Below are 10,000 nucleotides of genomic sequence, written 5' to 3'. Positions count from 1 at the left end.
CGGTTTTCGGTGTAATTTTGGCTCGGCAGCCCAGCATCTCGTTTAACTCTTCATAATACGTGAAAGATTCACGGTTGTTTCCGCTTTTGTTGTTGTGGTCCTTCACACGTTTGTATTCGTCTTCGAGGTTCTTGATCTTGGACTTGCACTGGGCTGCCGTGCGGATGGACGTGAGTCCCTGTTCCCTCAACAGACTATTCAGTTCTCTGGCAATAGATTCCCACACAGCTGAATTTTGCCTTTTGCTAATTGGATGGTGATCCTTCCAGGTTTCGATAAGAAAACGTATTTCTGCATCCGACCAGTTGGGGGAGCGACCTTTGGTACTGGTATCATTGCTGGAATTTTCAACCCTGGGGCCTTCACTTACACCACTTACACTGGCACTCTGGTATGGGCTCATTTGTGATTCAGCCGGCGAGGCTGGTCGCGAAAATCTTGCTTGTGGAAGCCACAGTTGATTTTGGAAGGCCGGAAAAATATATGGACCACGTGCGGGAACGGGGTCGGCAAAGTGATCGCTCACAGGAGGAATAACGAAGCGACGAGATTCCCTAAAGCGTATAATTTGCTACGTTAGCTGAATGCTTTACATCTCGAATGTTTAAAGGACGCGAAAGAAACTCACCTTGCATGGCTTGATAGTGCATCATTTGATGGGTCGCTTCTTGGATCATAAAAAGGAAAAGTATTCGCTCTATGATTATCCATGTTGTTTTGAATGCCGCAGAAGTTTCACGCAGGAATGAATCAAAAATAGCAGGCGTGTTGTATTTCCGATTTGACAGCCCTGTCAAGTTAATAACCACAAACGACTCCTAATTGGCCGAAATTAATTACCAACTCGCTTAAGCTACCTGGTTTAGTGGCTTAAATTTAATGAGAATTCCATTGAAGTTTGCCGACTCGCTTAACTTTAAGCGGGTTGAAAAAACAACTGTTTTCACGGGACTTCCGCTTGTCACTCGCTGAGCGACCTGAAAAACCGCTCGTGAAAACACGGCCGCTGTCACTCTTGCGATGTTTAGTTTCACTTACAATTATCGCTTTTGTTTACAAAACCGCGATTCAACTCGCAGTACGGTTCACATGTTACGGTTATCACATAATGTTCTGTGTTGAATTTGCACCAATTTAGCTCTCCCTCTTCATGTTATTAGATTGTTTCAGTATTGATTCAAAAATATTTATAATATGTAGTCCAGTTAAAAAACCACCGAGCTTGGCTAGACAAGCATTCCTGAGATATCGAAGAAATCGTCACTGTCGACAAGCAAGGCGCTTCGATTGCGTGCCACTTGTCACGTGTCAAAAGTTAAAATGTCACATGCAAGGCAACAGACTGAAGGCGATAAGGCGAACGAGTACAAGTCAAGTTTCATTGATGTTCCTTTTCAAAACGCTTAGCTCTGGGACTTTTTAAGTTTTCAGTTTATTATATAGACTGTTTTTCAATGGAAAAGTAAAAAAGTAGTGTAACTTAAATCAGCTAGAATAAATGTTCTTCATATTTCAGTAGAAGTGATTACCATTTCTGTTTCTATACGCCACAACACGAACCTATTCTTCACGGTCGCCAGCTTGGCGACTATTCTCCAAATCAAGTCGCCAGTTCCAAAATTTTAGGCGCCATGGCCACTAAAATGGTCGCAACTTGGAGGGTTGATTTAACACAATACTTCAATTTCGTCTGCTGTGGGAAATAATTTGCTTGAAAAGCCTACCATTCTCTCTTTTTTGTGTGAATTCTACCGGGAATGTATTCGGCTATTGAAAACTGCGATGTGTCAGTGCGGATATCGCAAAATAAATCAGGTGAGTGCGATTTCGTTTATAATTATTATTGTAGAAATGAATTACGATTTTCGATAAAGCATTATTCGTAATTTTTACCTGTTAAACTAAAAGCCAAGCCAAACAAAGTGTAGTAAAGTGTACTTCTTTTTTAAGAGGGAATCCGTAGTTTTACTAACTTTAATCATGGTTGCTACATATCATTGCAAGACTGAGAGTTGGAATGCGGCTTTATTGTATGTATAAATAAGTCTTATACAAATTAAGTGGTCCATTGAATGCTTCATTGAGAGTGGCCGACTTCATATTATTATTGCCTCGATACATGAACTGCAGTCCTAAAAATGGGTAGTTATTTAACTTAATACGTGGCTGTGCATGCACTGAAAGGTTCTTTATATGTTAACTACGAAATTTGATTGTTTTTACGCAGGCTATAATATTGATTGTTAGATCTCTGAAATTTACAATTGGCAAGAGAATAATAATAGTGTAATTTGCTTGAAGTAGGGAGCTATATTGAAGACGGTAAAAATTAAGTTATCAAGACTCTACAATTAAAATTACTACAGTGAAACCTGATTTGTTATGGTCTGCATACCGGTAGACAATATCAGTGAGTACAATGAAACGTTTCTTTTGCCATTTTTTTTTTTTGAAAAATGAAACTGTACTTAGAGAACAGCACCTTGATCAGTCCCGTGTTAAAGTGTCTGCCTAATACTGATATTACACGTCGTTTTTTTTATTTATTTATTTTTTTGTATTTGCATGAAAAGAACTTGAAGATTAACTTAGTGTGATTATTTAATTCTTGGCGAAACAAAAAAGAAAATTAAAACGATTAAATTTATAAATTTGTGGAGCTGCTCTGATACATTTAGAATCAAATTATTATGCTTGAAGTTCAAGCTCACTGGAGGTGTACAGTTATTTTCCAGTGTTTCAATAGTTGCCTGCTCAGTTTTCTCCTCTTGTAAGCAGATTGTATGGCTGCTTCAGTTTTATAGTCTTCATACATTGGTGGAAATCCATTGTTTACTGCAAATTCGCTCTCCCATCTCTCTAATTCTTTTGAAGCATTCTGATGAGCTGCCAATACTTGTGTCTGGACCAGGGCTAAAATATCTTTGTACTTTCCATGGTGGTAACTGCTATTCTGCTTTTCGTGGAGCATTTTTCTGGCCTTATCCAAGGTCTTTACTTCAGGAGTCAAACCTAATATTTCCGAAACAGACTGAGCAAGTTTTGTTTGTAAATACTCAACTGCACAGTCAACACTTGCTGTACTACTTCTCTCTTGAATTGCAGGCTGGTTTGGTTCCAATATTTGATTACCAGCACCTGAACAGTGAACAGCACTAAAATGAGTGGGACTTGATTGTGCATCATTTGGTAAGTTAATTTAATTTGCTGTACATATTTCCTGCTCACTCATGTCTTCACCTAGCTCGTCTCCATCTAAACTGAGGTCTTTGCAAATTTCTTGTTCAGTCTCTAGCTGTTCTTCATTGACAGAGTCATCGGCTTTGTCATGAATGTTTCCATTTTCATTATCACACATTGCAGTACAGACCATCAGTTGGTCTGCACTTTGGTCACCTCCACTTTCTGGCCAAGGTTCCTCAAGGAAAATTCTGTAGTATTCTGTGAATGTTAAATTTCCATCCGGATCATAAACTTTTACCTTTCTGATTGGTAAATGAAAATCTGCTCGAGTCAAGCATTCAACCCACTTCTCTTTGAGGTATTCCCTTTCACTCTGGAAGGAAGAGGAGCGAAAGTGGTGAATTGGAGGGCTTTCATCTCGAAATTCAGGTTGTTCTTCACTGTCATGAAATGTGATTTCCTTGCTTTCCTCGTCTGCATGCCACCAAACACCCCTTCCGCAAAGAAGAAAATCGCTGATTTGTTCTAGGTGGGCCTGATAGATTTCACTGTCCAGGAGCTCATTAGGAATGGAGGTGTCAGGAAAGTTTGGGAGGTTCTTTGCAAACTGTCCAATCTTTGACTGTTGATCTGTCAGGGCACTCTTCTTAGACCTGAAGCTTCTTTCTGCTTGAACTCTTATCATACTGTTTGGAATAATGTGCTCAGGATGACAATTAGAGGTTGATTTGCTGATGGAATTTATGGTGCTGAATTCTCTTTCTTCTTCTTCAGTGTCTACTGAGCTAAGGGAAATTATACGAGATGGAAGAGGAGCATGGCATGTGATGCTGTGGTAGTATATTCCAAACAGCTTCCTGTATGTCAGCACTTGTGGGATTTTAAAGACTTTACGGACTGCAATAACATGACAAAATGTCACATTATGCAAACGCAAAATAAATCTTGGTGTGCGCTTCTCCGCTGGGGCATACAACATTTCACAAAGTTCTGCAAGAGTGTGCAGCAGTCTTTTGATTGTTAAACGGCAGTGTTTTCCAAGGTGCAAGGCCAGTACAACACAGCAAAGGCGGTAATCTGAACCTCGGAGCTTCTCTTTTGTTGAAAATACTGCCTCCATTGTCTCATCAAATAGAACTTTTTCTTCATCATTGAGGTGTTTGGGTAGTTCTTTAAGTATGTTGTTGATATGCTCTTTGAGGTCATGAAGAGGCTCTACTGGTAACACTTCATAGTTTCCTAAGCTGAGCTCTTGTAAGGAGCATTCTTGTTGGGGGAAACAAAGTCCTGGAACTCGCTGTATGCCCCTCAGTACTTCTTTCAAGTTAGATTCCAATGCAGGTTTTAGTAAACCATCAACCGATAAGTGCCGCCCCTTGCACTCTCTTATCAGCTCTTCTTTGCTCATGTTTTTGAAAGGATGCACTCCACAATTTCTTCTTTCTTTTCCAGCTGGGCCTTCCAGTACCTTTCTCCTTCTTTCTTCGAGGGTAATGTGCGGTTCCCTCAGTGAACCCACATGGTCGATATAGCTGGCTGATGCCCCAGTACATCCACAGCACCCAAAGCCACCACCAATCTGCTCTCCACTTTCTACCTCTTGCGAAGGATGATCCCCATAAAAGAACCTGCAAATGTCTCTAATGGAGACCTTTTGGGAGGACAAAAGTTGATTTCGAAGCTCATTTATTTCTTCCAGCCTAGTTTCACTGTATAAAAGCTGATCTTCAATGGTGTCCCTACATCTAGCCGTAGAGTAAATGTGAGGCTTCTCTACTAACTCCTGAACATTCTTCCCATGGAGCTCTTCAGAAGTGTAGTAGAATGCAGGATCATAGATTACATTTACAGTTAGCAGAAGGTGGCCATGGTTCATAATGCTGGAATGGTCTGACCAGATCATGAGATGTCTTGTGCGTTCATGTAACTTTAATACCTTTAATAACTCCTCCCTTAGTCCATCTATTTTCAGCTCTCCAAGCTCCCTTAAGCGACTTTCTATGTCATCCACACTCATGCAATTGTAGTGGGGATCTGCGTGGTCTCTGACAAGACCCTCCTTCTCATGCTCCTCCAAAAGCGCTTTACGAATCTCAAGCAAAGGTATCTTCCTTCTGTTAACTGTGAAATACTCTGTTTTTAATGTACCGTCAGGCTGTAGCATTAACTTCTTGTAGCGTTTTGGTGCAATGATCTCTCCTAAGCGATATTCTCCAGCCCTAATCTTGGCCCTCAAGGTTTCTTGTAGGGCAGCATTAGTACGGGGGACAGGTGTTGTGATTTCACCACCAAACATTCGGTTGAGGCGTCTTCTTGTCACAGGCTGAGCATTTTTTCTTGGACCTGTAAACTTTGCCACATCCACCCCTTTAGTTTGAAGAAACTCTTTCACCACCATGTTTCCCACCTTACTTCTCTCTGCTGCTCCATACTTCCTGGACAGTTCTGAATAATTAATCTGAAAAGTATGTTGAAGATTTAGTATTCTTGTTTATCCCTCAGATTTCTAATTAAAATAAATGGTGGCATGAAATGTTCATCAAACAAAGACATCTGCTTTTGTTTTTCTGTTTAAGCAGAACTAGTGATTAAAAGTTATCTACAAAATAATCAGTTGATTATGCCTTATCACAAATAACATCCTCACCTTTTCACCTTCTTTCATTGAATTTACTTCTTGCAGGAGGCCCTCCTTGTCAAAGTCGATTGATGCTGGATCAGGAGAATGACGCTTCTTTTTGCGCAGACCAGCCTCCTCAAGTGCCTTCCTCTTCAAAGTTTGAACGCTTGCCTCATGGGTGGACTCGAAGTAGAGAGATTTTCTTTGCAGATCCCTCTGCTTGTGCGTGTTCCCAGCATTGTGTCACAGTCAACCTTAGAACAGTGGTCTTCTGTTTTGCGTTTGATGGACCTTAAAGTTTCCCTTCTTTCTTTTTGTTTTTGCGCCTTAGTTTTTGATTGTGTTACACCAATTTCAGGTACTTTTGTTAAGGCTTCAGCGATGTTCACGTTGTAGAGACTCTTAAATGGTTCGTTTATTTTGAAATATATCTGCTTAGCAGTATCCTGAATTGTTGCTTTACTAGGTTTTACAACTTTCGTTGTTTTCTTTTGTAAGCTTGTCACTTCCTTTGCACATGTAGACATCGGGTTGTTCACCTTAAGTTGGTTAGACTTCAACGGGAATAGTGACTGCACAGGCAGATAATTAACCGCACATGCATTGCAGTTAGATATTGTGTGCAATCCGCTGTTTGCTGCTGAAAGAGACTTCCATGCTGTAGGACTAAAATGCGTCAAGTATTTTGCTTTGTCTTCTCCCCGCCATGTATCAAAGTTTTTCAGCAACACAGGTAGTCTCTTGTCAAAAATCTTCTGGGTAACAGCGAATGCCTCTTTATTGTCTGAAAATGTACTCAAAAACTTCTGTAGACAAATGCCTTTGTCACGAATAACTTTTCCATTCTCGTCCAACATACTGTACTTTGCTACCACACGCGAGAAGCCACAGTTAAAGAATCCCGCCATAACATCAACGATTTTGAGCCAATTTTTTCCTTGTTAGGAACTGATTAATTTCTCTGTAGCAATGGTAATTTTTTGAATTCTGGCGATTTATAAGCACTTAAGTTGGTTTAGAACTGTAGAAAATAATTTTCAATGAAGAACTTCTGAAACTACACCTTGCGATTGAACCCAACATGCACATCTAAAAATCGCGCCAATTCTGCGAGTATAATTTAGAATAGAAACATGATATCTTATTTACACACAAGCGTTGTTATTAGAGCCAAAGCACTCAAATTTAGGCGCACATTCTCGAGGAAAACGGAATTGATTTATAACAATGAACAAAGAGGGATTGAGATAAAAACCTCTCATCTTATTTACTATTAAGACAAACGAAATGTAGAACACACAGGGACAAAATAACATCTCTACTGTAACTAAATGCTTTTAATTCAATAAAATTGCAAATATAATTTACAGAAAACGTATGTTAGAATGAAAAACTTACACATTTCATGCAACACAGTCAATTGCAAGATCGTCCGCCATTTTGGAAATGAACGTGTTGCTATGGCAGCATCCTCGGTTTTAGTCTCCCTGACATTCAGCCGTGTGCTCAAACATGGCGGACAAGTCGGTCACTTAGGCCCGGGTCGCACTAGCAGACAAAATTGTTTTTGTTGGGATAAATTTTCAGTCAAATTTTTGTTTCCGGTAGAATTTAAAATGGCATTCATGGGTCGCACGTAAGTTACATTAATGTCATCAATCTGTCAACCGCAAAAGAAAACTCCGACTCCTGCCAAAAAGTGTCACGATATCACGCTAATAAAGATTCAACGCATCATGGTACTACCGCGAGATGCAGCATTTGCTTTTGTTGGGATTTGGTGCATTTTAACTTGTATGCAGGCTAGAATGGCAACTCTATATGGCCTACACTGTGTTTACAGACTTCACAACTTAAACATTCAGCTGGCATTGTTGGAATATGAGCGTACGATCAGGCAGCGTAGACGGCAAAGACGATACAATCCGTATCGCTGGCGTTTGCCAAGACCACGGGGATTATGGACATGCTCTCCAGCTATTGTAGCCGGAGGAAGCCGGAGGGCTTTATAATGCACATATAAAAGATTTATCAGTCCAGTTTGTCCTTTTCAAACTTATTACATCTTTTTCTATACCTTACCGGAACCCAAACCGTAACACAACACTTGAATATTATCATGTGTATCAAACTGCATTTGAACTACTTATCCTTAAATGCTTTAAGAAAATCTCCCATATATTGGTTCATACAATCCATTTGTCGCATTTGCATCTCTTGCATTTTCTCCATGCTGGATGCGATGCGTTCTCCTTGGGATTTAATCTCATCAAAAGCCCGCCTGAAGTGCTCGTCCCCATCGCCATCTTCAGCATCGTTCAGTTTGCGTTTCCTTTTGCCCTGGCCTTTCTTTCTTTCCAAGCGTGATTTCTGTGGGGCGGCAGTTTCCTTTGGATCGAGCGCTTCTTCCCTGCTGGACTCAGCAGATAGGTTTAAGGGGCTGTCGCTATCTGCTGAAGATATGGCCGATGAAGTATCCCCTGCTTCTTGCACGTGTTTCAGGGTCACAGCATCGCAGCAACCCAGAACGGCATCAATTTCATCATAGAAAATAGACTTTCGTAAGTTACCACCGGTCAATTAAGTATTTCATTTTTTGTAAACACTTGTCCACTGTCTTGTTTGTTTTGAACTTGTTATTGATGGCCTCGGCAATCTCACGCCAAGCATTTCTTGAATCTTTGCTGTTGATCATATCCTGCTTGTCTGCCCATAACTGTATTAAGTAGCCCTGTTGATCGTTTGTCCACTTGTCGTATTTCTTGGCTGTGGACTGGCTGGGCTGACTGGGGGACTGACTATCAAGTTGATCGGCTTCTCCAAGTGAACTGCGCGACGTAGAGCTGGTTGAGCAGGCAAGATCGAATGGATATAAAGAACTGAACGTCGGCTGGTTACAATTGACTTCTTGGTGTCCAAGGGAAATCCTTGGGTCTGGATTCATTGCTCTAAATGGCATATAAAAGGCACGGGAGCTTGCATATGGCCACGTGGGATCCATCTTCTTACAAGGTTGCCGCCAAATCCTAGGCAAATTGATTTTACCGCCCGTTTCATTTACTAAGTGACGGTATCTTTGAACATTTGGTGCATTCCACTCATTTTTTAAAATGTCGGACAAATCGGTCGCACGGGCAAAACCTATATGATGACAGATTTTTTTGTTCAACAAACAACTTTTTACACTAGTGCGACCCGGCCCTTAGTACAATATTAAGTCCGAGGAATACGGAATTTTCTCATGGCTACAAGGTTCTTCTCTACATTCCAAGAGCAAGAGCTTGTAACCAAAAACTAGGATCTAAACGGGGTTTTCTTTAAATTAAAACTAGGATTTCTCTCGTTTTAACCTAATTAACATGCAGTGGAAATTAAGAAAAAAATTAAAAGGTATTGAGGATGCTTTTCCAAATTCCCTGATTAATTAGCAATTATTTAGTTTCTAAAGAATATATTCTAATGTTTATCCCAGAATTTCATTAGGGATAAATTGTCGTAAACATCCGCCAAAACAAGAGGACAAAATAGGCGCCAAAATATCGTTGTAAGCAATGGTCAAGTCACGTGACTTACTCTGAATATTAAGCTTGCGAAACTGTTTCGGCCTATGTAAAAGAAAAGTCTCAAAAAAGCAGTTCAAGATTTTTAGAATTTTGTTCCCAATTTTTAACCATTTTTCACATAGCCCCATTCCTTAATTCAGGTGAGTTAGTCAGGAGTGCTCAATGACCAATTTTTCAAATACGGTTTATTTTGTTTCTGAACAACAAACTGGCACCTTTAAAGCGGTTTATGGTTAATAATTAACTTTCGTGGGAAAAAAATAGCCGCCCTCAGAGCCAGCAAGACAAAGTCCAAAGGATCCCTTTTGCCAGGAGGCAAATTCATTGAGGACCATGCTCCCAGCTAGGAATATTTCATTTGTCATTGCTTTCTACCAGCAATGTAGGATGAACATACTTTGCCAGCCAGTAAGTAGAAAAAGAAGAAAGTGATTTTTACTTAAATTTAACAAGATTTAATCAGCTATTTCAACGTTACGTCCTTTTAATATCACTGTAAAGCCATTAAGGGCCATCATCTGAACTAAGTCTAACTTAGACCGTCAAAATGCAAATATAATTTATCTCCTACTCCGCAAATATTTTTGTGTAATTCACCATAAATTACACAACAGTCTCCTTTTTGTAGGTCCTG

At 40.1% G+C, this 10,000-nt stretch overlaps 1 pseudogene; it reads right to left on the bottom strand.

The window, feature by feature from the left end:
• Positions 1–7,822: 7,822 nt before the first annotated feature.
• Positions 7,823–8,842, bottom strand: LOC140930698 (uncharacterized; annotated as a pseudogene).
• Positions 8,843–10,000: the final 1,158 nt, after the last annotated feature.

The sequence above is a fragment of the Porites lutea genome, chromosome 3, assembly GCF_958299795.1.
Source record: "Porites lutea chromosome 3, jaPorLute2.1, whole genome shotgun sequence".
NCBI lineage: Eukaryota > Metazoa > Cnidaria > Anthozoa > Scleractinia > Poritidae > Porites > Porites lutea.
Note: the sequence above shows the minus strand (reverse complement) of the source record. Positions and strands in the feature narration are given on the sequence as shown.